Here is a 26,858-nt window from a genome sequence, read left to right as displayed (position 1 = left end):
GGTGCGGTAATAAATTCAATTAATACGCTCGAAAAACCAATATGATAAGGTATGTTTACATGTGCATCGGAAAAGTCGATTCGTTTTAAATAGTGTTCGTTCGATCGACTAACGAACATTCGGGTAATTAGCATACATCCATAATTAAATCATGAAATCATCCAATATGAAATGATTTCCTATCACACGCACTCAATCAATAAGTTATCACATAATCATGTATCATGTAAATTAACTAGATGAGCTCATCATTCAACAATTCATTCATACATGTATCCCACGTTAATCTCATCGGGTTTCTAGGAAATCTCAATGGAATACCCATTATCCGTCAATTCATTCAAATGATCCTTCCATATATGCACTCCCATGAACCTCACATCATATAGTGGGATTACCAGTCTAGGCTAAATCCCCCATTATATGAAATCGTAAGGCGATGTCAGGATTACTAGTCCAGGATAAATCCCTTATAATGACAAACACCCTTAATGAGCTCAAATCAATTACCGGTCTGGCTAAATTCGATCCTAATTGATTAACCATCCGGCTAAATCCGCAATGCACACATATTCTTCGGGGGGTTTGATCATTCAAGTAACACTCGTTTGGGCTAGATTCCTTTACATAATCGAGATCACGGATTACCCGTCCGGGCTAAATCCTTACTGTAACACATGCAGGATTTCATTTCACATGTAAAATATGGTTTATCCATCGTATTCCCTTTTAACCTCAACTGAGATAGTTATCAACAATTCATTATCCAAGATGCGTTTTATGCATTTTCATGCCATCAATAAATGCAAATATCATGCATTCATAAATCATGCAATTATGCATATTAGGGGTTTACTTAAGGTTATCCGAACTTACAGGTACTCTTTTCGGATTGTGTTTGGTTATTCAAACCTTACGTTCGATGATCGACCTCTGAAATTTGTTCCTCGGTGTCTATATCAACAAAATTAACTGATTAATACCCACATTAGACATTTCAAGTTTAATATCTACCGGTCCAAATGACTGTTTTGCCCCTAACCTTTGACATTTTTACGATTTAGTCCTTAGACTCGTATAATGAAACACATGCAATTTCTATCTTACCCAAGCCTAGCCGAATATTTTTGTCTCTTAGATATCCCACATTTTCCATTAATTTCTCATTTCTACCCCACATTTACATCTTTTGCAAAATGGTCCCTATAAGGGTTTTTCAAGAAAATCAACTATGAAAAGATGTTTAACAAACATAAATCTTTCATATTCCTCCGTACTCCATCAAAATACAAGCAACTCATGCATGGGTAATTTTTAAACATGAACCCTAGTATGAAATATGGGTAGAAATGGAAAGAGCAAGCTCTTGGGATTTCAAAATACAAAGAACATGAAAACGAGGCTTGGGAGCACTTGCTATTGAGCTTGAAAATTGAAGAAACCTAGCTATGGTGTCCTCCAAATTTGGCAGCTATGGAAAGAAAATGAGCATATATTTGGTCCATTTTTCCCCTTTTTATTTTACTTAAATGCCAAATGACGAAAATGCCCTTAAGCCCTTTCTTTGAAATTTCATCCATGCAAGCCCATTTTGTCCAAAAATTTAGAATTTGGGTAAATTGCTCTCCAAGACCTTCTAATTCATAATCTAAAGCAATTTCATACAAATTGCTTCTAGAATCAAGTTTGAAATTTATTCAATTTAGTCCCTAATTTCCAATTGGATATCTTTTACTTAGAAATTCTTCATGAAACTTTAACACTTGCATATACTCATATTCTAGGCCTCATAATAATCATAAAGTAAATATTTTGATGTCGAATTTGTGATCCAAAAGTCACTATTCATTAAGCCCTAATTCGAATGTTACATGAAATACAAGGAAATTGAATAAAAATCATTTTACGAGCCTAGGGGCCAAAGTACAAATATGTAAAAGTTTAAGGGTCAAAATGAAAATTTGTAAAAAATATGATTTTGGACCCATATGAATAATGTGACTAATTAGTAAGCTAAATGCGATATTATAGATCAAGGAAAATGAGATGCGGACATAGATTGGAAACAAATAAGATTATGGAGTAAATCAGAATAAATAGTCGTGCTCCTATTCGAGGCAAGTTTGTATGTAAATAATAATGCAATAATATCATTATTTATGCTTGAACTTAAATTGAAGTGTTAACATTATGTGATGAATATTTATATAGTTGATATGATGATTGTATTATGTGACAAATGTCTAAATGTTATTATGGGCATTGCCATGTTTATTTCATGAATATGAGAATGGTGAATTGGTAAGCATGAATAATATTATGGTCGTTGTTCACGACATGACAAGCAAGTGTGATAAGGATGCTATGTGCAAGTGTGAAAGCTCTCATTTGAACCTTAGGAATAGTTTAAGATACAAGTGATATGTCACTAGGAATTAAGAAATCCGAGCTCATTGAGCGGTCTAAGTTCGTGATATATGTGAGAATCCAAACTTGTTGAGTGGTCCAAGTTCATGACATATGAGGCATCCAAGCTCATTGAGTGGTTCGAGTTCATTATGGATGAGAGCATCGGAGCTCGTTGAGTGGTCTAAGTTCATAATGGATGCGATACATGTAACATCCGAGCTCGTTGAGAGGTCTGAGTTCATTATGGATGTGTTACATGTTATAAGGTAGCTTTGGCTACGTATGTTTATGTGGCACTTATGTCGAATATTTCATGTATCTAGTAGTATTCCAGGTGTTCAACGGGTATTATAATGAATGATGCGATGAAAGCCCCAAGATGGGCATGGTAATGAAGGTAAAGTTATTCGGTATGCTACAAATACGTACAGGTACGTATGTTATACTCATGAGTAATGCTTTGTTACAGGATGATATATGACAAAAAGGTATATTCATGTATATGTATATGTATATGTATATGTATATGAATATTTGATTAATGAGATAGAATTCTTGAATGATGAATAATCTTGGTGATTATGTTATTATGCCATCTTATGATAGTTATCATGATATTACACTAAAATAGTTTTGAACATCAGTAGTTGTGTGACTTCGAAAATCCACCAAAAATTGTAGAAATTGAATTGCAAACTAAATAAGATATGAGATTAAAGCTTAGTGAATCTAGTTTCAATTAGAAAAATAGTGTATGTAAAAGAGCTTCATATTATGAGATATTTGAACTTTTGTGAGATAGAGTTAGAGTGATTTTGGGCTCCCCTGTCTCAACTTTGGAAAGTCACTAAAAATTGTACAAATATGATTATGAGTTAGAATTTATATGAATAAACCCTTAATGAGTATATTTTGAATATAAATAGACAGGAACATTAATCAAATATCGTACTAAGAGATAATCAATTTTAGTAAAGAAAGGTCAAGCTATCAAATAGCGAGCAGGGGTAACTTCAGAGAATAAACTGTACTTATTGGCTAAATCAAAAATTCTAGAAATTTTATGGCAAGAATATATGTGAGTCTAGTTTCAGGAAAAATTAACAGATCTTAATTTGGATTTCCATAACTCAAGATATTAAAAATTTAGTGATTATGACTCGAGTAGATAGCTTGACCAGAATATGAGCAAATAGTTGAATTGTGTGCAATTTCAATTATATTACCATGGAATCATGTTGATAATTTTCTTATTATTTTCATATGGACTTACTAAGCTTTAAGCTTACTCCCCCCTTTTCAATTCTTTAGTGATGTCAGGTTAGCTCGAGGTTGGAAATCGTCAAAGGCAGCATCACACTATCAAGCTATTACCATTATTACCATTAGGGTATTGATAAACCTTAACTGTATTTGTGTGAGTGGCATGTATAGGGACTTAGTTATTATGATGTGTATTCTTTTGATTTGGCCAAGATGTTGGCTTAAAACGATTCGTTGTGTTTAGCCGTGAGACGTGGCTTATATGGGTTGTAGCTTGTAAGCCTATTTATCCAAGCTATTTATTGATGCCTTGTGATTTGGTCATGTGATTATATTTGTTTGATATGAATGGTTAGTATTAAGGTATGTATGCTTGATGAATGTCTTATGACCAAATGAAGTGGTCATAATCAGAGAATAAAAGTGTCATATTGCAATAAGTCAATAATGCTTGAACATGAAATTGGTGTGGAATGACTTAGGCAAGCATGGTATAAATGTATAAGTAATAATCAAAATGACATGTTCAATTGATTGTGAATTGGTGTGTTTCGACTTGGTATAAAATGAGTAAGCAAAACACATGTATGATGATATATGAATATTACAATTGAGTCTTAATGGAGGATGTTTAATCATTTACTTGATGCTACATTTTATGTGTTGATATTGTATGTGACATCCCAAAATTGGCCCTAGTCGGGAAGTGGTTTCGGGACCGCTAAACCGAGTCACCGACATGCTCGAACATAATATTTATTGTCTAGAATATGGGAAAATGCATGTGTGAATTTTGAATTCTTTGATTTAGTTAATTTGATTGTGAATTGAAAGAAAAAGGACTCATGTGAAAGGATTTAAAAATATGTAGCTAATTTTAAGAGGTTAATAAAGGAATGAAGCAAAATAAATGGAGTTGCATGTCAAATACTCCATTTATTTTGGATGAGTGGCCGGCCATGTCTAGATGATGGGCAAGGGGACATGTTTCCAACATGTTTAGTTAGTGCATTATGTAGAAAGAATTAAGAAATGAAAAAAAAGAAAAAAATGAGCATGGATGCCCCCCCATGGTGCCGTAGCTAGAGAGAAAGAAAGAAAGAAAAAAGTTGTCATTCATCCTTTCTTTGAGCAAAGACTAAGAAAGAAAAACAAAAAAATTGTTCATCTTTTCCCCTCCTTCCTTTGGCCGAAATTCCTAAGAGGAAGATGAGATTTTTGCTTCATTTTCTTTGTTTAGAAGAGATCTAGAAGGAGATTTGGCTAAACTTGCATCAAGATTAAGGTATGTATGAGGTTGTGTCATGAGATTCATGCTTGTTTTGGTTGCTAACTTGATGTGCATGTTAGCCATGGTTCAAATCCTTGCTATGCCATGAAAAATGGTATTTGGCCAAGGTTGATATTGTGTTAAAGCCATTGCATGCTAAATGTGAAGCTTGCTAATGATGCATGCAATGATGGATTGACTACTCTTGAAATTTCTTTGTAGCAATCTTGAGTAAGACATTGAGTTCTTTGTTTAACCATGACCAAAGTTCAATGGGGTATGATTGTGATGTATTCGCCATGATGCATTCATGAGCATGATTTATGCTTGTTACTTGATTGGTAAAATTTGTGTTTTAGAGGGTTATGAACACCTTGAGATTCGCCATGCACCTATATGTGTATATATGTTTGCACATGATATTTTGATTATGAAGAAAGTGATAAATATGTTTGTTTAAAGAAAAATTTGTTGAAGAATGTTGTGAAATTTGCATGTACATTCGGCCTAGTACATGTATAGTGTGAAAAACCTTGAAATTATTTTTGATTTTGTGTATTTATGACCATGTGTAATCGGCCACATGAGTAATTTGAGCACTTGATGTTATGTTAAAATTCTTGAGCTTAAATATATGGATGTATGTATATGTGGCCATATAATGGCGTTTTGGTTCAAAGGTTGAATGATAAATTATAATAAAGTGAGATGATATGAGATGCCGAATGTGATTTACTAGTAAACATTATTGATAGAAATATTGAATACTTCTACTTGTATTCGTTAAGCTCAAGAGCAAAAGGGAGATAAATCCGATAAAGGGAAGGAAAAAGTGATCGAATAGCCGTTGAAGCCGTTCGACAACATCCGAGGTAAGTCCTCAAGAAATGACCCTACTCGAATTATGTGATGTGAAATATGGATGTATAATGATTATTGATTTATGTGTGTATGAGTATTTGAATGATATCCGGCTAAGGCCCGGCGATTATGCTAGTGATATGTTTGTGTTTGAGCCTTAGTAACGAAAATGAAACATGGATGTGTAATGATTATTGATGTATGTGTGTGCATGAGCAATTGAATGATATCCGGCTAAGTCCCAAGACATTTATGCTAGTAATTATATCCGGTTAAGACCAAGGCAATTGTGCTAGTGACTACATCCGGGCTAAGACCAAGGCATTCGTGCAAGTTGTTAAATCCGGGCTAATACCAAGGCATTTGTGCAAGTCGTTCTATCCGGCTAAGACCAAGGCATTCGTGCATGTGGTTATATCCGGTTGTATTCCGAAGAAGCTTGGGCTGAAGGTGAGCGTTGGTTGCTGTAATAAATTTAATTAGTACGCTCGAAAAGCCCAAAGGATAAGGTATGTTTATATGTGCATTGGAAAAGTCGATATGTTTGAGTAACATTCGTTCAATTGACTAACGAATTTTCAGCTATTGAATTGGTTGATATCTTGTGAAAGTATACAATGATGAAGTGTGAAGTAAGTTTTCGAGTATCGAAACTTAGATTTTGATTCGATTGAATGAAGTAATAAGCAATCAAAATTGTGCCTTTGTATGTGGCCATTGAGCTGAAATGATTCATTTGGCTATGTGAATGTAATGCTTTAGTTAAAGCTGATTTCATTACTTGAGACTTACTAAGCATTAAAATGCTTACCCCGTTGCTTTGGCTCTTTGTTTTATAGATTTTGCTCGTTAGCTATCGGATTCGGGATCATTGAAGTCGAAGTCATCCACACTATCAAAGCCCCCTTTTTGGTACAAATTTTGGTTGAACTTTGAAATGGCATGTATAGGACTACCCTTTTGTTGTAGGTCATGTACCTTTCGGTTTTGTGTAAACTTAGATAGCCATGCGAAAATGGCTTATATACGTTTTTAGCATAGTACTATAATCTTTTGTATGTTGATCATTATGAGTTATGGAATTGTTTTGAAACGATTAGCCATTGGAATGGTTAATCATGATCACACTTTGTGCTATGTATGCAAAAAGGGCCAATTGAATTATGGAAATTATGAAATAGGTAAAGTCTACCTTAAAGGCAGATGCTGTCAGCAGCAGTGGTGTGGATGTGAAAAATCACTAAAAATAGCAAGAATGGAATAAATTAGTGAATAAATTATGTAAATGAACCTTGATTAATCTACTTTCATATGGAAGAGACGAAACGGTCATATGAGTTGTATGTTAAGAGATATTTAGGTTTTTGTGAGACAGGGCTAGAACGGTTTCCGGACCCCCTGTTCCGACTTTGGAAATTCATTGTAAATTAACCAGGGATAATTAGGAGTCAGGCCATATATGTATAGATTCCTCTTTAAGTCTAGTTTCTATAGAAACAAACGGCTTCAGTATTGAAGCCCTGTACAGAGAGATATTCAAGTTTGTAACACGCGAAGGTCAGTGTAGTCGACCCTTGTCACATGGGAGACTTTAACTAATAAACTGTACTAATTGGCCCGACCAAAAATTCTAGAAAAAAATATGTAGATGGAAATGTGAGACTAATTTTAGGGAAAAATTATGAAACTGATTTTCAAGCTTTGAAACTCAAGATATGATTTTTAAAGCGATAGTGATGCAAAGAACCAACTTGTCCGAAATTTTAAATGGATTTGTGAAAATGATTAAGTCAAGTTTGTGTGCACCTTGTGTTCGACTCCGGTAACGGACTCGGGTACGGGGTGTTACAGAGTGTGAGATAAGATAGAATGGAGGTACCTTAGCGACGGAGGGAGGGACGATGCCTTGGTGCGACTGGGGTCGTAGGTGGCCAAACGTGGCACGAGGGCGGTCCAACACTTGGAAGGAGAATAATGGATGTGGCGGTTAAGTGTATCAAGATCGTTCTCCTCTCCAAATTCCTCTGTGTAACGTCCCAATGCTGCAACAAACTCTGGGACGCTCAATTGGCGTACTAGACTGCCAAGTCTAAATTGGATTGTTCCCGGATCATCATGGTTGGTCATGACAGTTTGAAGATGAAATGTCAAGCACAGTTCCATTGTGAGCGCCAGGTATGTCAACTCAATGATCTCAAAGAATTGCTCCCAAGAGTCGGCGGTAAGAAGAGCCCGAATCGCGTCAGCCAACTGGACTTGTTCGACAGCAGCCCAGTCAATGTAGTGGCCCGCTGCTAAAGGTCGGGCCTGTAATATTTGAAACAGTTATTCTTTGGGCCCGTTGGGGAGTTAGAGGAAAGGGTGATGAATTTCTGCGGCAGGACCCGAAGAAGATGACGCTCCCTTCCTTTTCTTTGAAGCGGAGAAAGCAAATTTCTTTCCCCGTGAAGACGACATCGTATACCTATAATTTGTAAAGAAGAATAATAGTAAATACATGAATTTGGAAAGCTATGAATTTAAACTACTAATTTCAGACAAAATATGAACCAAACTTAACCAACAAAATTCTTTTTGATAGTATAATTTCGTTACATTGTAAGGGCATGAGGATGGGCATAATAATGGCATGTGAATGACAAAGGAATGAAGCTTTCCTAACAACCTACATTAACATAAAATGCATGATAAATAATCTAATAATGTAGGAAATAATGAACAAAATGAACATAGTATGATAAAAATAACAATTATTTTAAGAATAAGCATTTAAAAATAAGTAGAATAGAGGTGAAAAGAGTGAAAAAACGCTAAGGGAGAGAGATTGGGTGTCAAAAATGGAGTGAGAAGTGGCGCACGGGTGTAGCAGTGAGCCGTGTGGAGTTGCAGCGGCTAGGGTTAGGGTTTTTGAATGGAGAAGAAAGTGAATAGTGTAGGGTATTTATAGATTTTGGGGCACGCAACCATGGCACACACCCGTGTTCCCCAATTTCAGCCAGTGTGATTCGCGAATTTCAAATTTTGGTGCATCTGACATTTAGTACACGCCCGTGTTCCTCAGGCTTGTGGGTTCACATGGCCATGTCGCACGACCGTGTCTAGCTTCGTTTGCTTCTCCCACGCTCGTGTGTTCAATGCCTATGCCCGTGTTATTTTAACAAGTTTGACCATGAGTGTTAGACACGGGCGTGTCGCACGCCCATGGTAGTTTCTCAGTTTCAACTACGGGTCTTCCACACAGGTGTGTCGCACAACCATGTTGTTTTGCCAGCTCGACCATGGCCATGTAGCACGATCGTAGCGTTTAATCGTAGCCCGTGTTGGGGAAATCTTTTGCCCTGTTTTCACACGGCCTTAAGCACGCCCGTGTGCTTGGCCGTGTCTCTGTGGAAACACCTGTATTCAAGATCTTTATTAGTAGGTTAGGAGTTAAATACTAAAATTTAAAGAAATTAATAATGTTAGTGCTCAGGTTGCCTCCCGAGAAGCACTTATTTATAGTCTAAGCTTGACTTACCTCTTCAGTGAATGGTCATGGTGGTTTGAGGATTTTATACTCCTCATTCCTACTATCAATCTCATCAAAATAAGGTTTTAATCGGGTGTTGTTTACTTTAAAAGTGCCGAACTTGGGATGACTCACCTCCACCATACCGAATGGAAAAATACTGAGTACCGTAAGAGGGATTTCCTCATTCTATGTGGCAGTGACAATATGGGGATCTATGGTATCTAATAAGACCTTATCACCAACCTTAAGTAAATTTGGGGAGGTATCGAACTCATTCTGGCATAATTTTGGTTTATCGTGTGTTATCGGTTTATGTGCCAGCCATTCGTCTAGCTCCTCTATCTGTAGCCTTCGTTCTTCATGAATGTGTCCTCTATCATTTCTGGAACATGGCTCATGAACTTCATTGAAGCTCAATTTCTACAAAGTCATATTGTCAGTTTTAGTATATTAGTGTGGACCATTACCTTCAATGTTCGATGTGATGCTAGAATTACGAGCTTAAAGGGTGATCGTTTCGTTTCCCACATGAATTGTAAGCTCACTTGTGCCAACATCAATAATTGTTTTAGTAGTTGCTAAAAAGGGCCTCCCTAAAATCAAAGGGGTGTTATTATCCTCCTCTATGTCTAGAACAATGAAATCAACGGGAAATATGAACCTATCTACTTTCACTAGTACATCTTCAATAATACCCCTAGGAAATCTTATAGTTTTATCTGCCAATTGAATGCTCATCCTAGTTTGTTCAGGTTTCCCAAGACCTAGTTGTTTAAACATTTTGTAAGGCATGACGTTAATACTAGCCCCTAAATCAGCTAATGCATGACTTATATCTAAACTACCAATTAAGCAAGGAATTGTAAAACTCCCTGGATCTTTCAATTTATAGGGTAGCTTATTCTGTAGAATAGCTGAGTAGACTGCATTTAGCTCCACATGCGGCACTTCGTCCAACTTTCGCTTATTTACTAAAAGCTCTTTTAAAAATTTCATTGCATTTGGCATCTACGACAGAGCTTCAATAAATGGTAAGTTAATATGTAATTTTTTCAAAAGTTTGAGGAATTTACTAAATTGTTGGTCTGAGCGGTCTTTCCTTGTCAATTTAAGGTATGGGACACGAGGTCTATATTCTTTATTCACCTTTTTGTTATGACTTACCTCACTTTTACCTTTGCTCACCACAGTTTCTTGCATCAATTCTGGCTCAGGCGCAATGAATCCTTCCTTATCTTGAGTACTAATTGCGCTGAGGTGTTCCCTTGGATTAGGTTTAGTATTACTTGGTAAACTACCTTGGGTCGTCTGGAGATTAGTTTGGATAGCAGGCCTATCTGAGTTTCGAGCCCTTGTATCGATGCTTGTTGATTCTTAAGTGCTGTCTCGGTATTTTGGAAACGGGTTTCGAATATCGAGATGAATTTAGAGAGCATCTTTTCAAAGTTCAATTTCTTCTCTTGTTGATAAGCTGGCTGTTGAAAACCCTGAGGATTTTGTGGCTTTTGATTCCCTTGACCACCCCAGGAGAAATTTGGGTGGTTCCTCCAACCTGCATTATAAGTATTACTGTATGGGTTATTTTGAGATCTAAAGTTATTGTTACCCATATAGTTGACTTGTTCCTCTTCGGTTGTAGGATTGAAGGATTGTTATTCTGTATGCACACCTCCTCCACTTGAGTCACACCTCATTACTGGATGTACCTGCGTAGAACCAAGTAAACCATCAATCTTTTTATTGAGAAGTTTACCTGATTTGACAACATAGTAACTGAGTCGACGTTATAAATGCCTACTTTTTTTGTTGGCTTAGTCCTCATGACTTGCCACTAATAGTTATTCAGTGACATTTCTTCAATGAATTCAAAGCCTCTTCAGGTGTTTTGTTGTTGATGGTTCCTCTAGCAGCTGCGTCAATCATTTGTCTTGTCGAAGGATTCACACCATTGTAAAACGTTTGAACTTGCAGCCATAGAGGTAACCCATGGTGAGGGCACCTTCGCAATAGATCCTTGTATCTCTCCCATGCATCGTAAAGTGTTTCTAAGTCCATCTTCACAAAAGAAGAGATATCATTACGTAACTTAGCAGTTTTAGCCGGCGAAAAATATTTTAGTAGAAAGTTTTCGGTCATTTGTTCCCAAGTAGTGATGGACCCTCGTGGTAACGAGTTCAACCACTGTTTAGCTTTGTTTCTTAGTGAAAAAGGGTATAACCAAAGGCAAATGGCATCATCAGAAACGCCATTAATTTTGAAAGTGTCGCAAAACTCCAGAAAATTCGCCAAGTGAGTGTTGGGATCCTCATCCTGCAGACCATCAAACTGAACAAATTGTTGTATCATCTGAATTGTGTTAGGTTTCAGTTTGAAATTATTTGCAGCAATAGCAGGTCTAACTATACTTGACTCAGTTCCTATTAAAGAAGGTTTAGCATAGCCATACATAGTACGTGGAGCAGGATTTTGAATAGCCGCAGCTGTAGGAGGTAGCTTATTGCCTTGGTTTTCAGCCATCTCTTCGGTTGGGGGTTGACTATCGTCTTCTTGCTCATTCTCTGTGTATCTTAAGCTTCGCCTTATTTCTCTTTAGTTTCTACATATTGTGCGATCGATTTCATCATCAAAAAGTAATGATCCTGACGGGTTTCTTCTAGTCATAAACTATGAAAACCTGCCAAGAGAAGGAAAAAGTAAGTTAATAAATAATAATAAATTTAAATTAAATTGCAAGAAAAATAAATGGCTAAAGTAATAAAAATTAAGCGTTCCAAATATCTTAGTTCCTCGACAACGGCGCCAAGAAGTTGATCGCGAGGTTTCGGGATAGGTTTTAAATATTTATAATTACTTGTTCTTGAACTAACTATTATCGCGATGTAGGCAAGTGTACCTATCGAACAGTAGTATAATTTTAGTAAGATCGAATTGTCAAAACCAAAGGAACTAAAAGTACTAGTCATGACTGTCTTTTTATTATCTAGCCTAAGAATAAAGAGGTTTTGTTTTAATTAACTAATTATCTAAACTAAGAACTCACAGAGAAAAGAATTGGGGAATTGCTTTTGGGAAAAATCGATTGACTTAAGACAATACCTAAGGACAAATCCACCTAGACTTTACATGTTATTCTGGCTCCGAATCGGACGATGTATTCATTCAACTTATTCTATAGAGACCTTAAGTGATGTTATTATCCCTATTCAAGACTAATAACGTCTAATCCCTAGATTGAATAACCGAGAATTTTCTCTAATTAACATTCTAGGGTTGCATTAACTCGATCTATGGATCCCCTTATTAGGTTTCACCCTAATCTCATAAAATCTTGTCACCCTATTTCTAGGCGCGCAATCAACTCCGCTTAATTATGAAAAAAGTACTCTTAGACGGGGTCTATTCCTCCTCTGAATGAAAGCATGTCTTGAATCAGTATCCTGGGATATCAAAACAAGAATTAAGAACACATAATCAAGAACAAGTTAAATATTTATCATACGATTCAGAAAATTATAATAAGATTTGTCTTAGGTTTCATTCCCCTTAGGTATTTAGGGGTTTTAGTTCATAACTAAATAAGGAAACATCTTAGAAGAATAAAAAATGCAAAACATAAAGAAAACCCAAAACTCCTGAAGGGAAATTGAGGAGAGATCTTTAGTCTTGATGATGAATCCGACTTCTGAGATGGATCAATCGGCTTTCTTGGAGTAATTTCATACCCCCTATCCTTCGTCTCCCCTTTCTTCCTTCTCTAGGGTGTATTTATAGGCTTTAGAATGCCTATGAGCCCTCAAAAGTAGCCTTTTCTGAATTGGACTCAACTTGGGCTCGGTAGGTACACGCCCGTGGTGCACGCTCGTGTTCAATTACTTCAAGCCGTGTTCAAGCCTGCGAAATTGACATGGCCGTGTGGTCTACCCGTGTGAGGAGGTCCAGGCTGTGTTGATTTTGTACTTTGGCCCATTTTCTCCATTTTTGGCCCTTTTCTCGTTCCTTTCGCTCTCCTATGCTCTCCTAAGTATAAAACATGAAATTAAAGCATTAGGAGCATCGAGTTCACCAATTCTAATGAGAAATCATCCATAAAATGCATTAAACATGGGGCAAAAATATGTATAAATTATGGTTTATCAGAAAGCCAAGCAAATCAACTAAATCGACTAGTTGCCACATTTTGTAATCCGAGGTAAGTTGTATGTAAATAATACAACTACATTGCTAATGTGTGTGTTGATTTGTATTTGAATTAATATAGCATGAATTGCATGATAGTGCAATTGAGAAAGTATGATGATAATAGGGATAGTAGAGCTCTAGTTTGAACCTAGGAAATAAATTGGATATCCATGCCATGACATATGGGTTATTGTAGGCTAGTGTAAGACATGTCTGGGACATGCATTGGCCACATTATGAGAGCCTGTGTAAGACCATGTCTAGGACATCGCATCGGCATCGAGACGAGTGCTAGTGTAAGACATGTACGGGACATGCATCGGCCTCGAGAAGTACGCCAGTGTAAGACATGTCTGGGACATCCATTGGCTACGAGATGATAGTCAGTGTAAGACCATGTCTGGGATATGGCATCGGCATCCTACCTCATGTTTGAGGATTATAAAATACCCAATAAAGTTCTGAACGGTTCAACAGTGAGAGATCCAGTTTAAGCTAACGAGTAAGGTATAACTGAGTTGTGAGTGGTACATGTGCTTATTTGAAATGCATGAGATATGAGCTCGATATATGCTATGTGATTTATATGGATTGTGATGAGTAAGTTGTGCTTATGCCCATTTTTGTGTGATGAGCATGTTGATGAATGGTAAAATTGTTGTCGTATATTTATTTATATGCAACTTACTAAGCTTTATGCTTACTCCCTCTCTTTTCCCATTTTCTTATAGTGACGCTTAAATAACTCGAGGATTCAACGGACGTCGAAGGCTATGATCACACTATTATCTGAAACACTCAGTATAGTTAGACTTCTTATTTTTGAGCATGGCATGTATATGGTTTAGACTTTATTGTTTTGTGTCCTTGAGAAATTAGCCAAATGTGTGGCTGGGGTTAAATCCTTTCATTTTGTATAAGGCCATGGGTAATAGTCAATATTCATTTTAATATTGTATAGTAGATGTTACTTTTTATGGATAAGTAAATTTGCACAATTGAAATGTTTTCTATTGTGGTTGATTTGACCATATGATGTGCCCTTGTATTGGTATAGAGTGATCTTATGCAGGTTATGTAAGTAAGGGAGTAAGGGTGGCAAAGAGGCTTGGTAAATAGCCTTATTTTATCCATATAGGTAGGCACACAGGCCTGTGTCTAAGCCGTGTGTGACACACGGCTAGTCCCATGGGCATCTTGTCCCGGTCGTGTGTTCCCTACACGTAAAGTTTGCAAGTCAGTATGTATGATAATAAACACACGTGAAGGGCACGACCTAGCACACAAGCGTGTGCCTTGGGCCGTGTAACCCTTAAGAATTGCTAACGTCAGAAACAGAATGTCTAGGTTTTTGCACACGGGCTAGGACACGGACGTGTAATGGCCATGTAAAGGACATGGGCCAGGGACACAGGCATGTACCAGGTCGTGTGAATACCCCTGTAGGTGTGAATTTAGAATTAATTCCATACAGGTGAGGGACACCAGCGTGTCCCTATATTGCTTAGGTCGTATGAGTCACATGAGCCAACAGCACCACCATGTCGATTTGGTCACACCGGCGTGTGTCCCTGTGTCAAGTGTCATTATTCTAAAATTGACTAAAGAACTCGAGTTGGTTTTGAATGATATCCAATGTGTGTTTTGGGCCTCGTAGGCCCATACTAAGGACGTGTTGATAAGCTTGAGAAAGTTTTAAATTTGTCCAAGTATTGGAGACTCGAATTTGGTCGTAAGCACGAGTTTAAGTTAGGTAATGCCTCGCATTCCGTCCTATAATAAGATATGGGTATGGGGTGTTACATTTAGTGGTATCAGAGCTATGATTTAGTCAGTTCTAAGACTAACCTAGCATGAGTACAAGTCTAGCTATACATGCCATAACTGTATATTGATAGTGTGATGACTCCTGATAATTATAAATTGTATCTTCACATAGTAAATAGATCCTGATAGAGCTACAGTGGACGACGTGGAGAGTAACGTGTCGGCTCCCACTGAAGGGACCGTGCCAATCGAGAGTGAGCCGGTGACTATGGGCCAAGGCGGAAGGGCTAGAGAAGCCTATCTCCGAATGATGGATGCTTGGTACACGAAGTTTGTTCGTGCGAATCCAAATACTCCACCTCCCCTACCTCCTTCGATTCCTCTATATGCTCCTCCAGCTCCACAAGGCGCAGACATGTTTAGGAGGGAGAAGCCTTCGGTAAAGAAGATTTAGACGTAAGGGGCCGAGGAATTTTAGGCCAAAATAGATGACGACCCGGAGAGAGCAGAGTTTTGGTTTGAGAATACCATCAGAGTATTTGATAAACTATCGTGCACGCTTGAAAAGAGCGTAAAGTGTGCAGTGTCACTCTTACGAGACTCAGCCTATCAATGGTGAAATACTCTCATGTCCGTTGTACCGAGACAGAGAGTAACTTAGGAACTCTTTCAGGAAGAGTTTTGAAGAAGTACATTAGCCAAAGATTCCTAGACCAGAAAAGGAAGAAATTTTTAGATTTGAAGCAAAGTAGTAAAACAGTGACGGAATATGTACATGAGTTTGTGAGACTCAGAAGTTATGCGCGGGGGTGCATGTCCTCAGAAGCCACCATGTGTAAGAGGTTTGAGGATGGTCTTAATGATGATATATGAGTACTTGTTGGCATTTTTGAGTTAAGGTAATACGTGGTACTGGTTGAGAGACCATGCAAAGAAGAAGAGTCGATTAAAAAGAGGAGAAAAACGGCTATTGAGTTGCGTGATTCAAGGAAAAGACAGATGGGGAAATCAAATCAGTACTCATCTAAGAAATCTAAGGAATTCACTACCCGATCAAATGCTTCGGTAAAGTTCTCAAATAGAAACAAAAACTAGCAGAATACGACCTTTACAGCTCAGACCATTTCTGTTGCGAGTGTTGATAGTGCCCGACCAAATAGGCCAGAATGTTTGCAATGTGGTAGGCGCTATTTCAGCGAGTGCCGAGGTAAAGAAAAAGGGTAGTTCAAATGTGGGTCACTGGATCAATTCATCCGAGACTGTCTCAAGCTAGATGACAAAGAGAAAACGCAAGAAGTGAGAGCAAGTAGTGCCCCTTTGAGGGGTAGACCACAAAAGAACCCTAGAAGTGGGGCTATTAGTAGAGGTGCATGAAGAGATGCTACAGTGAGGTCCGAAGCTAGAGCGCCTACAAGGACTTACGCTATTCGTGCCCGTGAAGAGGCAGAGTCTCCCGAAGTGATCACGGGTACCTTCTCTATCCATGATATGTCTATTGTTGCTTTAATTGACCCGGGGTCTACCCACTCTTATATTTGTATGGAATTGATATCCCGTATGATCATGCTAGTAAAGTCAACTGAAATTTTGATAAAAGTGTCCAACCCTTTAGGCAGACATGTGCTTGTTGATCAAGTGTGTAGAAATTATCCTTTGACAATTAGAGGTCATTATTTTCTTGCTAACTTGATGTTATTGCCATTTAATGAATTTGATGTAATCCTTGGGATGGATTGGTTGACCTCTCATAGTGTTACAGTGGACCGTGGGAGGAAAGTTATTGAGTTGAAATGTGAAGATGGGAATGTTCTTTGGGTTAGACCAGATGAATCGGATAAATTGTCTATAATGGTATCATCTTTGACTGCTGAGAAATGTAACACCCCTAACCCGTATCTGTCGCCAAAATAGGGTTAAAGGCATTATCGAACAAATAGGAACATTTAACATTCATTTCATAAACATCATATTATCAGAGATCAAACATCAATATAGAGTCCCTTATATAGGTCATCGAGACCTTAAACATGCTTTAGAAAAGGATCGAGACTAAACCAAGCTCATACAAATTTTTCAAAACTTAAACATATTTCAAGGTTGTACAAGTCACACGCCCGTGTAAACAGCCCGTGTGCCTTACACGGCATTAGACACGTCCGTGTGTCTCAGTCGTGTCAAAACAGGGCATACATACTAACTTGGCCGTGGTCAGAACTGACTAGGGTCACACAGCTAGCCACATGCCCGTGTTGGGAGATGGGATTAGAGTTGACCTAAGAAAGATCTCGGCTATTGTTGAGTGGAAACCGCCGAGGAAAGTGACAGAGGTTCGAAATTTATGGGTTTGGCCAAATACTATAGACGGTTTGTAAATGGATTCTCTATGATAGCTACTCCAATGACAAGGCTGCTACAAAAAGATGTCAAGTTCGAATGGACAAAAGAGTGCCAATAGAGTTTTGAGAAATTAAAGGCCTTGTTGATCGAAACCCTAGTGTTAGTGAAATTGGAGTTAGGCACGAAATTTGTGATATATAGCGACACATCCTTCAATGGTTTGGAGTGCGTGCTTATACAAGAAGGTAACGTTATAGTTTCTGCTTTGAGATAGCAGAAGCCTCATGAGAAAAACTCTGAAGCCTCATGAGAAAAACTACCCAATGCACGATTTAGATTTGGTCTCCATCGTGTTCACGTTGAAAATTTGGAGACATTATTTGTATGGCGAGAAAAATCGAGTATTTACCGATCATAAAAGTCTCAAATATTTGATGACTCGGAAGGAGTTGAACCTATGACAACGACGATGGTTAGAGCTAATAAAGGACTATGAGTTGATAATTGACTATCACCCAGGAAAGGCGAATGTATTCACTGACACTTTGAGTAGAAAGTCATTTTTTGCTTTGAGAGCCATGAATACTCAGTTGACTGTGTCTAATGATGGTTCAATTCTAGCAGAGTTCAGAGTTCAGAGATCCGTGAAGTTCAGATAGGTGATAATGAGTTGTAAGCTAAGACGGCTCAGTGCGAGATGGGAAAAGAATCTGAATTTTGCATTAGTACCAAGGGGTGTATAATGTTCAGAAATAGAGTTTGTGTACCCAAGGTCAATAAGCTTATTCAGAAGATTCTACGAGAGGCACATAGTGGTTGTTTGTCTATCCACTCAGGTAGTGTAAAAATGTACAACGACCTGAAGAAAATGTACTGGTGTTCGGGAATGAAAAGATACATTTCAGACTTCGTTTCCAAGTATCTTGTGTGTCAGAAAGTGAAGCCTAAACACCAAGTGCCTTCGGCACTACTTCATCCTATCATGGTCCCTGAATAGAAGTGGGATCGAATTACTATGGATTTTGTGATGGGTTTGCTGATAACTCCAAAGAAAAAGAATGTTGTTTGGGTTATTGTAGATAGGCTAACAAAGTTGGCACATTTTATACTAGTGCGTACCGACTACTCTTGAGAAATTGGCTGACTTGTACGTTTGAGATTGTGAGACTGCACGGGGTGCCCTTGTCAATTATTTTGGATAGGGACCCAAGAATTACCTTGAGGTTTTGGAAAAAGTTGCAAGAAGCATTGGGAACAAAGTTGAGCTTTAGCACGACATTTCACCCGCAAACCGACGGTCAGTCAAAAAGAGTGATTCAAATTTTAGAAGACATGTTGCGGTATTGTGTTCTCGAGTTTCAAGGTAGTTGGGAAAGGTACTTACCATTGGTTGAATTCACCTACAACAATAGTTATTAGTCAAGCGTGAAGATGGTGCCTTATGGGGCTTTATATGGGCGAAAGTGTCGAACGCCCTTATATTGGAGCGAGCTTAGAGAGAGTCAGATTCACGGGGTTGATTTAGTCAAAGAGACTGAAGAGAAAGTTAAAGTGATTCATGATTGTTTGAAGGCCACCTCAGATAGGCAGAAATCCTATGTGGATTTGAAACAGAAAAAGATCGAATTTCAAGCTAGTGATCAAGTGTTTTTGAAAGTATCCCCATGGAGAAAAGTTCTCAGATTTGGTAAAAGAGGCAAGTTGAGTCCTCGTTTCATAGGACCTTATGAAGTTACCGAGAGAGTAGGGCCTGTGGCTTATCGATTAGCTTTACCATCAGAATTGGAAAACATTCACGACATGTTTCATGTGTCCATGTTGTGTCGACATAGATCAAACCCTTCGCATGTGATGGCATCAACAGAGGTTGAGTGTAACACCCCGTACCCGAGACCGTTGCCGGAGTCGAACACAAGGTGTTAACGGACTTAATTCATTAATTAAACAGCTCATACAATTCATTTTAAAATTTCCAGACAAGCTGGCTAACTGCATCACAGTCGCTTTAAAAATCATATCTCAAGTTACGAAACTCGAAATCAAATTCCGTAAATTTTTTCTGAAACTAGACTCATATATATATCTACTAATTTTTTTCTAGAATTTTTGGTTGGGCCAATTAGTACAGTTTATTAGTTAAAGTCTCCCCTGTTTCAGGGTTCAACTACTCTAACCTCTGTGTATTACAAATTAGATATCTCCCTGTACAGAGCTTCAATGACTATTCTGTTTGTCTCTAATAAAACTAGACTCAATAAGGAATCTGTACATATAAAGCTTGACTTCTAATTATCTTTGTAAAATTTATGGTGAATTTCCAAAGTCAGAACAGGGGATCCAGAAATCGCTCTGGCCCTGTTTCACAAAAATTTAAACATCTCATAAAATATAGCTCATATACCTGTTTCGCTTATTCCATATGAAAATAGACTCATCAAGCTTCGATTCCATAACTTATTCATTATTTAATTCCATTTCTAATATTTTAGTGATTTTTCAAACTCACGTCACTGCTGTTGTCTGAATCTATTTTATGGTAAATTTTACCTATTTCATGGTTTCCATGGATTAGCTAGCAATTTGACATACATAATACCAAATATGATCATGATTAGCCATTCCAATGGCTAATCATTACTAAGCATTTCTATTTCCATACCACTCAATAACCATATCATAAGACCATACATATAAAATGATTATAATGCTATACATGCCATACTCAAAATATACAAGCCATTATGCCAAGATGGTATACGGATAGTGTGGCGTGCCTCCGACCGCTTCCGATTTCTAAGCTGGCTTGTCAACACTACAAGGAATGAAAAGGAGGAGTAAGCATAAATGCTTAGTAAGCTCACATGCAAATAGCAAGTAACATAACCATATAAGCAAACATAAAACATCATTTGCATAATCATCACCAAGACATTCATATCACCTTTTCATTTATCATCTTACCATATTGTTGTTATATCGAGTTTTCAACCCGAGGGTTAAGTACATACCTGTTCAAATTATCCATTTCACAACACTTACCAATCGTCCCTTTCATCTTGAGTATTCCTCCATTTGAGTAGAACTTTACCCGTTGAACACATCGGAATATAATTCGGATACATGGAAAGTTTGCACATAAGTGCCACATATGTAGCCAAGCTACCATGTAACCCGCCCATAAGTGAACTCGGACTCAACTCAACGAGCTCGGGCGTTCGCATCCATAAGTGAACTCGGACTCAACTCAACGAGTTCGGATGCCTAGTTACATCTCACGAACTCGGACTCAACTCAACGAGTTCGGACGCTCGCATCCATAAGTGAACTCGGACTCAACTCAACGAGTTCGGACGCTCGCATCCATAAGTGAACTCGGACTCAACTCAACGAGTTCGGATGCCCAAATATCCCATGACATGTCACTTGTATCCTAATCTATTCCTAAGGTTTAAGCGGGCTTTTCCTCGAACACTTATCCTTGCCGTCTTAGTAGAATGCCAAAATCAATACTCGGTAACAATTATATTTAACAAGTAGTTCACATAATTTACATATTATTTGAAATTAACCACAAAGCATACATTTCATAATAAAATTCAGCATAACATATAATTAACATCAATAACTTAAAAATAACCATTATGCTACATTATTTACACATGAACTTACCTCGTATGCGAAAATGGCTATTTTACCATTTAAATCCACCACTTGGTATTTTCCCCATTTTAGCCTCAATTTCAGTTTTCCTTGCTCTATCATTTAAAATATAGTCTAATTAGGACTCACATTATTCAAATTGACCCAAAATCATATTTTGGAAAAATTACAATTTTGCCCTAAACTTTTGCATATTTACACTTTTGCCCCAAAGCTCGTAAATTAAAATTCAGCCTATTTTCTTATGTTTTATGACATGCTGATCATTTTTCCCTTCTATGGCAACATCAAATTCTCACTCTAACATGTACTTATGACTATTAGGTATTTTTACCGATTAAGCCCTTTTGCTCGTTTTCACTTAAAACCGAGTAGCACAAGTTGTCTAACATAATTTAAAACTTCATATTCTATCATAAAACACCAAAATACACAAATTTCACCTATGGGTATTTTTCCAAATATAAACCCTAGGTTAAATTATTGCTAGCATAAGCTAAATCGAACTCTAGGGACTCCAAAAGCGTAAAAATCATTAAAAACGAGGCTAGAACGAACTTACAATCGAGCTTGGAAGCTTGAAAACCCTAGCCATGGTTTCTCCTTGCTATATTCGGCCATGGGGTTGAAGATGAGCAAAATTGGCTTTTAATTTTGTATTTTAATTCATTTTACCCTAAATGACCAAAATGCCCTTACTACTAAGCTTTCCAAAAATTCCATCCATGTCCAATTTTTGTCCATAGACTTAGAAATTGGTAAAATTACTCTTTAAGGACCTCTAATTAATAATCTAATTCAATTTTATGCAAAATACTTCTAGAACACAAGTTTTGCAATTTATTCAATTTAGTCCCAAATTTCAAATTAGGCACTTTATGCATAAAATTTCTTTACGAAATTTTCACACAATCATGCAATCATATCATAGACCTTAAAATAATCATAAAATAATTATTTCTATCTCGAATTTTGTGGTCACGAAACCACTATTCCGACTAGGCCCAAAATCAGGATATTACATTGAGATTCATCCGGACATCACTTATGGAGAACAGACAATCAAGATTTTGGCTCGAGAACTCAAACAATTGAGGAATAAGACTATAGCACTCATGAAAGTTTTGTGGCATAGACATGGATTTGAGGAAGCCATATGGAACCCGAGGAAACAATGAGAGATCAATACTCAAACTTATTCACCGGTAAGATTTTCGGGGACGAAAATCCGTAAGGGGGAGAATTGTAAAAGCCAGATTTTAAGCCTAGTCGAAACAATTTTTTTGGGACCACTAATTCGAAGTTAGAGAAAATATTTTTTAATATTTTATACTTATAATAAGTTCATATTAAAGCATGAAAAATTTGGTGAAATAATTTTAGCGTTTGCTTGCTTAATTTCGAAAAAGGACTAAACCGCATAACATACAAAAGTCTTAAATTGATAGCTAAGGGTGATAAATTGTTATGAACATTAATTTGGGGCGTGTGTCTAGGCCGTGTGTGACACACGGTCTACCTTATGGGCATGTAGTTCGACTGTGTGTCCCCTGTACTTAAAAATTTCAAGTCAGTATGCATAGTATTAAACACATGGGTAGAGATACGGCCGTGTGTCTCAGCCGTGTAGAGGACACGGCCTAGTACATGGGCGTGTGCCAAGCTCGTGTGACATTTTAGTGATGCTGACGTTAGAAACAGAATGTCAAAGTTTTTGCACACGGGCTAGAACACGGGCGTGTCATGGTCGTATGTGGGACATGGGCCATTGACACAGGCGTGTGTCCAGCCGTGTGAAAACCCCTGTAGGTGTGAATTAGAATTTAATTCCATACGTGTATTGGACACGGGCATGTCCCTAGGTGCCTAGGTCGTGTGAGCCACACGGGCCATCAGCACGACCATGTTATAATGGTTACACGGGCGTGTTACCCTTCCACACCGGCGTGTGACCTGTTCAAGGATGAAATTTTGATAGTTGGTTTAGGGATCCAGAATGGTTTCAATTAGTTTTCAATGATCGATTTGGGACTCGTAGGTCCATAATAAGAAGTCTAAAGTAGATATAAATAAATTTTTAAAATTTGACTGCATCTCGGTGACTTAAGATTGATCGTAAGCATGAGATAAAGTGAGGTAATGCCTTGTACTCCGCCCGCGTGGGTTACTTGTATGGGGTGTTACATTTAGTGGTTTCAGAGCTATAGTTTAGTCGGTTCTAGGACTAACCTAGTGAGAGTACGAGTCTAGCCATACATGCCATAATCGTATACTAATAGTGTGATGATCTCTGACAATTATAAATTATGTTTTTATGCATAGTAAATGGATCTTGATATAGCCACGGCGGATGACATGGAAAGTAATGCACCGGTTACCACTGAATGGACCGTGCCCGTAAAGAGTGAGGCCATAACCATGGGCAAGTATGGAGGGGCTAGAGAAGCCTACCTTCGGATGATGGATGCTTGGTACACGGAGTTCATTTGTGCGAACCCGAACACTCCACCTCCCCCACCTCCCACGATTCCTCAATTTGCCCCAGTAGCTCTGCAAGGCATGGACATGTTTAGAAGAGAAGCCTTCAGTAGATATGATTCGGAAACAAAGGGCCGAGGAATTTCAGGCAAGCATAGATGATGATCCGGAGAGAGCAAAATTTTGGCTAGAAAATGCCATTAGGGTATTTGATGAATTATCATGCACACCTAAAGAATGTGTGAAGTGTGCGGTGCCACTTTTACGGGATTCGACACATTAGTAGTGGAATACTCTCATGTCTGTGGTACCGAGAGAAAGAGTAACTTGGGAATTTTTCCAGGAATAGTTCCGAAAAAAGTATACTAGCCAGAGGTTCATGGATCAAAAAAGGAAGGAATTTTTAGAGTTGAAGAAAGGTAATAAGACTGTGAAGGAGTATGAACGTGAGTTTGTGAAATTCAACAAATATGCGCGGGAATGCGTATCCACTGAAGCTACCATGTGTAAGAGGTTTGAGGATGGACTTAATGAAGACATTCGAGTGTTTCTTGGCATCTTAGAGATAAGAGAATTTGAAGTACTCATCAAGAGAGCATGCAAGGCTGAGGAGCTAGTAAAAGAAAGGAGAAAAGCAGCTATTGAGTTGCGGGATTCAAAGAAGAGACAGATAGGGAAATCATACCAGTCCTAGTCTAAAAGATCAAAAGAGTTTGCTACCCGATCGATTGTTTCAGTGGGGTTTTCAAATAGAAACAAGAACCGGCAGAACGGAACTTCTAGAGCCCAGACTACTTCTATCGTGAGTGTCGATAGTGCTCAGCAAATTGGCCAAAATGCTCATAGTATGGCAGGCGTCATTCAGCGAGTGCCGAGGAAACGAGAGGGGTTGTTATAAGTGCGGGTCACTAGACCACTTTATTTGTGATTGCCCTGAGACGGGAGAGAGAAGCAAGAAGTAAAGGCAAGCAGTGTTCCATTGAGAGGTAGACCAGAAAAGAACCTAGGGAGAGGGGATTCTAGCAGAAGTGCACCCAGAGACACTATAGTGAGGTCCGAGAGCAAAGCGCTTGCAAGGACTTATGCTATTCGAGCTTAGGAAGAGGCAGAGTCTTCCGATATGATCACGAGTACTTTTTCTATCCATGATATTATTATTGTTGCTTTAATTGAACCGAGATCTACCCACTCATATATTTGTATGGAATTGGTACCTCGTATGAGCATGCTAGTAGAGTCTACTGAGTTTATGATCAAAGTGTCTATCCCTTTAGGCAAATATGTATTAGTGAACCAAGTGTGTAAGAATTGTCCTTTGACAATTAGAGGTTATTGCTTTTCGGCTAACTTGATGTTATTGCCGTTTAATGAATTTGACGTAATCCTTAGGATGGATTGGTTGACTTCTCATAGTGTTGTAGTGGACTGCGGAAGGAAAGTTATTGAGTTGAAATGTAAAGGCAGGAATGTTCTTCGAGTTGGACCAGATGGATCAGATAATCTGCCTGTAGTAATATCATCTTTAACTGCTGAGAAATATTTGAGGAAATGATATGAGGCCTCTCTAGCTTTTTTGTTTAATACTCAAGTGTCTGACTTGAAGATTGAAACAGTACGAGTGGTTTGTGAGTGTACATATGTGTTCCCAAAAGAATTACTCGGATTACCTACAATGAGGGAAATCGAGTTTGGAATTGAGTTGGTTCCCGGTGCGATGCCCATCTCAATTGCTCCCTATAGGATGGCTCTAACCGAGTTAAAAGAGTTGAAAGCATAGTTGCAAGAGCTAATGGATAAGGGCTTTGTAAGACTGAGTTTTTCACCGTAGGGTGCCCCAGTACTCTTTGTGAAAAAGAAAGATGGATCAATGAGATTATGCATCGACTATAGTCAGCTCAACAAGGTAACAGTGAAGAACAAATATCCTTTGCCAAGGATTGATGATCTGTTTAATCAGTTGAAGGGGTCCACTATATTTTCCAAGATTGATCTAATATCCGGGTACTACCAGTTGAGAGTAAAAGAGAAAGATGTACCAAAGACTACTTTTCGGACGAGATATGGGCATTATGAATTCCTCGTTATGCCTTTTGGTTTAACTAATGCCCCGTCAGTATTTATGGATCTAATGAAGCACATTTTCAGGCCATATTTGGATAAGTTTGTCGTTGTCTTTATCGATGACATATTAATTTATTCACGTGATGAGAGCGAGTACGCATAGCATCTGAGAGTTGTGTTGCAAATCTTGAGAGACAAGAAATTGTATGCCAAGTTCGGTAAGAGTGAATTTTGGCTTAAGGAGGTTGGTTTTCTATGACATCTTGTGTTACGAGACGGGATCTGAGTTGACCCAAGTAAGATCTCGGCTATTGTTGAATGGAAACCTCCGAAGAATGTGACAAAGGTTCGAAGCTTTTTAGGTTTGGCCGGATACTATAGACTGTTTGTAAATGGATTGTCTATGATAGCTATGCCGATGACGAGACTACTACAAAAGGATGTCAAGTTTGAAGGGACAGAAAAGTGTCAGTAGAGTTTCGAGAAATTAAAAGCCCCATTGTTAGTGCAACCAGAGTCGGGCAAGGAGTTTGTAGTATACAACGACGCCTCCTTAAATGGTTTGGGGTGCATGCTTATGCAAGAATTTAAGGTCATAGCTTACGCTTCAAGACAACTGAAGCCACATGAGAAAAACTACCCGACGCATGATTTAGAATTGGCCGCTATCATGTTCGCACTGAAAATTTAGAGATACCATTTGTATGGAGAGAAATGCTGAGTATTTACTGACCCTAAGAGCTTAAAGTACTTGATAAATCAAAAGTAATTGAATCTATGGCAATGACGGTGGTTAGAACTGATAAAGGACTACGAATTTATTATCGAATACCATTTGGGAAAGGCAAATGTTGTCACTGATGCATTGAGTAGAAAATTGCCATTTAAGTTTAAGGCAATGAGCGCCAATTTGGCTTTGTCAGATGATGGTTCGGTTCTAGTAGAGTTGAGAGCTAGACCAACATTTCTTCAAGATATCTGAAAAGCTGAGAAAGGTGATGAGAAATTGCAAGCGAAGAGGACTTAGTGTGAGTCTAGAATTGAATTGGATTTTCGTATTAG

General features: G+C 38.1%; 1 non-coding gene across 1 annotated transcript; it reads left to right on the top strand.

Annotated features, from left to right (window-relative positions):
• The first annotated feature begins 11,295 nt into the window (after positions 1–11,295).
• On the top strand, positions 11,296–11,402 carry LOC128292008 (small nucleolar RNA R71). Its single transcript, XR_008281992.1, has one exon. It is a non-coding gene; the product is annotated as a small nucleolar RNA R71 (small nucleolar RNA).
• Positions 11,403–26,858: the final 15,456 nt, after the last annotated feature.

This window comes from Gossypium arboreum, chromosome 4 (genome assembly GCF_025698485.1).
Source record: "Gossypium arboreum isolate Shixiya-1 chromosome 4, ASM2569848v2, whole genome shotgun sequence".
NCBI lineage: Eukaryota > Viridiplantae > Streptophyta > Magnoliopsida > Malvales > Malvaceae > Gossypium > Gossypium arboreum.
Note: the sequence above shows the minus strand (reverse complement) of the source record. Positions and strands in the feature narration are given on the sequence as shown.